The following is a 4,861-nucleotide window of genomic DNA, read 5'->3' as shown; positions in this document are numbered from 1 at the left end:
CACCTTGTGGCTAACTCCATATCGAACCAAAGCAGAGTAAAGCTATTTATTATAGAAATGAGTACCCCCATCACTGATTAATACTCTAGGGGTACCAAATCTGCTAAAGATGTGTTTCTGAAGGAATTTTAATACTGTCTTAGTGTCATTAGTGGGTGTTGCAATAGCTTCCACCCATTTGGATACATAATCCACTGCCACCAGAATATAAGTGTTTGAGTGTGATGGTGGGAAAGACCCCATGAAGTCAATACCCCATACATCAAACAACTCAATCTCTAATATCCCTTGTTGAGGCATGGCATAACTGTGAGGCTTTCAGATCTTTGGCAACTGTCATAATTAAGTACAAACACTCGAGAATCTTTATAGAGAGTAGGCCAATAGAAGCCACATTGGAGGACTCTTTGGCTATTCACTCACTTCTAAAATGTCCTCCATACTGTTATCTAGGGCAGTGCCAGAGGATCCTCTGTGCTTCTTCTTTAGGCACACATCTACGGATTACTCTGTCTGCACATCTCTTGAAGAGATATGGTTCATCCCAAAGATAGTATTTTGAATTTGTGATCAATTTCTTTGATTGCTACCTACTGTACTCTTTGGGTATGAATCTCACTGCCTTGTAGTTTGCAATATCTGCAAACCATGGCACTTCCTGGATGGCAAAGAGTTGCTCATCTGGAAAGTTTTCAGAGATCTCAGTAAGAGGGAGGGACGTCCCTTCTACTAGTTCTATTCGGGACAGGTGATCTGCTACTTGGTTTTCTGTCCCTTTTCTGTCTCTTATTTCTATATCAAACTCTTGCAGAAGCAACACCCATCTGATGAGTCTGGGTTTTGAATCCTGCTTTGTGAATAGATATTTAAGAGCAGCATGGTTAGTGTACACAATCACTTTTGATCCTACTAAATAGGATCTGAACTTGTCAATAGCGTAAACCACTGCAAGTAATTCTTTTTCTGTGGTTGTGTAGTTCTTTTGTGCGTCATTTAAAACACGACTGGCATAGTAAATGACGTGCAGAAGCTTGTCATGCCTTTGTCCCAACACTGCACCAATGGTATGGTCACTAGCATCACACATCAGTTCAAAAGGTAATGTCCAGTCTGGTGCAGAGATGATTGGTGCTGTGACCAGCTTAGCTTTCAGAGTCTCAAACGCCTGCAGACACTTCTTATTAAAGATAAATGGCGTGTCAGCAGCTAGCAGATTACTTAGAGGTTTGGTGATTTTTGAAAAATTCTTTATAAACCTCCTATAAAATCCTGCATGCCCCAGAAAGCTTCTGATTAACTTAACATTGGCTGGTGGTGGTAATTTTTTAATTACCTCTACCTTAGCTTGATCCACTTCTATTCCCTTGTTCGAAATTTTGAGTCCAAGGATAATTCCTTCAGTCACCATAAAGTGACATTTCTCCCAGTTTAAAACCAGGTTAGTCTCTTGGCACCTCTTTAGAACAAGTGCTAGATGGCCAAGACAGGAGCTGAATGAGTCTCCAAATACTGAAAAGTCATCCATGAAGACTTCCAGAAATTTTTTCACCATATCAGAGAAAATTGAGAGCATGCACCTTTGAAAGGTTGCAGGTGCATTGCATAGACCAAATGGCATCCTTCTGTATGCAAATACTCCAGATGGAAATGTGAATGTTGTTTTCTCTTGATCCTGAGGATCTACTACAATTTGATTATAACCTGAATATCCATCTAGGAACCAGTAGTATTCATAACCTGCTAGTCTTTCTAGCATCTGATCTATGAATGGTAAAGGAAAATGATCCTTTCTGGTAGCTGTATTGAGCCTTCTGTAATTAATACACATACGCCACCCTGTAACTGTTCTTGTAGGAACCAATTCATTTTTTTTATTATGGACCACTGTCATGCCACCTTTCTTAGGGACGACTTGGACAGGGCTTACCCAGGGACTATCAGAAATAGGATAAATAATCCCAGCCTCTAGTAATTTAGTGACCTCTTTCTGCACCACCTCCTTCATGGCTGGATTCAGCCGCCTTTGTGGTTGAACCACTGGCTTAGCGTCACCCTCCAATAGGATCTTGTGCATGCATATGGCTGGGCTAATGCCCTTAAGATCACTGATGGACCACCCAAGAGCTGTCTTGTGTGTCCTTAGCACTTGAATTAGTGCTTCCTCTTCCTGTGGCTCTAGGGTAGAGCTTATGATTACAGAAAAGGTATCACCTTCTCCCAGAAATGCATATTTCAGGGATGGTGGTAATGGTTTGAGCTTGGGTTTGGGAGGTTTCTCCTCTTCCTAAGGGATTTTTAGAGGTTCTATTACTCTCTCTGGTTCCTCCAGATCAGGCTGAACATCTTTGAAGATATCTTCTAGCTCTGATTCGAGACTCTCAGCCATATTGACTTCCTTTACTAGAGAGTCAATAATATCAACGCTCATGCAGTCATTTTGGGTGTCTGGATACTGCATGGCTTTGACAACATTCAACTTGAACTCATCCTCATTGGCTCTCAAGGTTACTTCCCCTTTTTGAACATCAATAAGGGTTCGGCCAGTTGCTAGGAAAGGTCTTCCCAGAATGAGAGTTGCACTCTTATGCTCCTCTATTTCCATCACCACAAAGTCAGTGGGAAAGGCAAATGGCCCAACCTTAACAATCATGTCTTCAATCACGCCTGATGGGTATTTAATGGAGCCATCAGCAAGTTGGAGACATATCCGGGTTGGTTTAATTTCATCAGTCAACCCAAGCTTTTCAATAGTAGCTACAAGTATTAGGTTAATACTTGCCCCAAGATCACATAGAGCTTGCTTGGTACAAATACCCTTTAATGTGCATGGTATCATAAAGCTTCCGGGATCTTTAAGCTTCTCAGGTAAGCTTTTCAGAATGACTGCACTGCATTCTTCAGTGAGGTAAACTTTTTCAGTTTCCCTCCAATTCTTCTTATGACTTAAGATCTCTTTCATGAACTTAGCATAAGAGGGTATTTGCTCAAGTGCCTCTGCAAACGGGATCTTTATTTCAAGAGTCCTGAGATAGTCTGCAAAGCGGGCAAATTGCTTATCCTGTTTCGCTTGGCGGAGTTTCTGAGGATAAGGCATTTTGGCTTTGTATTCCTCAACCTTAGTTGATGCAGGTTTATTGCCTACAGATGTGGGTTGAGAAGCCTTTTTAGATGGGTTATTATCAGCACTTGTATATGTCTGATCCCCCACTGGCATTTGAATGCCAGGGGTGGAAGCTGGAGTGGCGTTAGACGCCAACTCCTTACTTGTTTCTGGCGTCTGAACGCCAGAACTGTGCTCCCTTTGGGCGTTCAACGCCAAATCCTTGCTTGTTTCTGGCATTGAACGCTAGGACTGAGCATGGTTTGGGCATTCAGCGCCAGCTTACCACCCATTTTTGGTGTTTGAGCGCCAGAATTATTCCTCTCTGGGCTCTTACTGTCCTCAGATAGATTTTGGGTAGTTTGCTCATTTCTTGGCTTCTTGCTACCTTGAAGTGAGGTATTTAATGTTTTCCCACTTCTTAATTGAACTGCTTGGCACTCTTCTGTTATTTGTTTTGATAACTGCTGTTCTGTTTGCTTCAACTATACTTCCATATTCATATTAGCCATTCTTGTTTCTTGTAGTATTTCCTTGAATTCAGCTAGCTGTTTTGTTAGAAAATCCAAGTGCTGATTGAATTCAGTAACTTGTTCTATAGGACTCAGTTCAGCAGTTACTGTTTTAGCCTCTTCTTTCATGGAAGGTTCACTGCTTAGGTACAGATGCTAATTTCTAGCAACTATATCAATGAGCTCTTTAGCTTCTTCTATTGTCTTTCTCATGTGTATAGATCCAACAGCTAAGTGGTCTAGAGAAATCTAAGATCTTTCTGTAAGCCCATAGTAGAAGATGTCCAACTGCACCCACTCTGAAAACATTTCAGAGGGGCATTTTCTTAGCATCTCTCTGTATCTCTCCCAAGCATCATAAAGGGATTCATTATCTCCTTGTTGGAAGCCTTGGATGTTCAGCCTTAGCTGTGTCATCCGTTTTGGAGGAAAATAGTGATTCAAAAAATTTTCTGACAGTTGTTTCCATGTCTTTATGCTGTCCTTAGGTTGGTTATTTAACCACCTCTTAGCTTGGTCTTTTACAGCAAATGAAAACAGTAACAATCTGTAGACATCCTGATCTACTTTCTTATCATGTACTGTGTCAGCAATTTGTAAAAACTGTGCCAGAAACTCTGTAGGTTCTTCTTGTGGAAAACCGGAATACTGGCAACTTTGCTGCACCATGATAATGAGCTGAGGGTTCAACTCAAAACTACTAATTCCAATGGAGGGTATACATATACTACTCCCATATGAAGCAGTAGTGGGGTTAGCATATGACCCCAGAGTCCTTCTGGACTGTTCATTTCCACTTATGTCTATGTTGGAATAAAGGGGGTAATGTGGATTTAAATTTTTATTTTATAAATAAATAAAAAAATGATTTTCGAAATAAAATAAAATAAAATAAAAACCAAAATAAAAATAAGATAAAATAAGAAAATTAAAATTAAAAAAAATAATAAGAATTTGAAAATATTTTATGAAAATTTTCAAAAAAGTGAGGAGAGAGAAAATGGTTAGGATATTTTCGAAAAAGATATAATAATAATTTTTTCTAAATCTTAAAAAGATAAGATTTGAAAAATTTTGAAATTGAAATCTGAATTTTTATAAAAAAATTTCGAAAATATAGCTTGAAAATAGTTAGAAAAGATAAATTTTTTTGAATTTTAAATTTTATGATGAAAGAGAAAAACACACAAAAGACACAAGACTTAAAATTTTTAGATCTAATGCTCCTTGTTTTCGAAAATTTTGGAGG

This window comes from Arachis duranensis, chromosome 7, assembly GCF_000817695.3.
Source record: "Arachis duranensis cultivar V14167 chromosome 7, aradu.V14167.gnm2.J7QH, whole genome shotgun sequence".
Lineage (NCBI taxonomy): Eukaryota > Viridiplantae > Streptophyta > Magnoliopsida > Fabales > Fabaceae > Arachis > Arachis duranensis.
The sequence above is the reverse complement of the archived record's forward strand: the minus strand, read 5'-3'. Positions refer to the sequence as shown.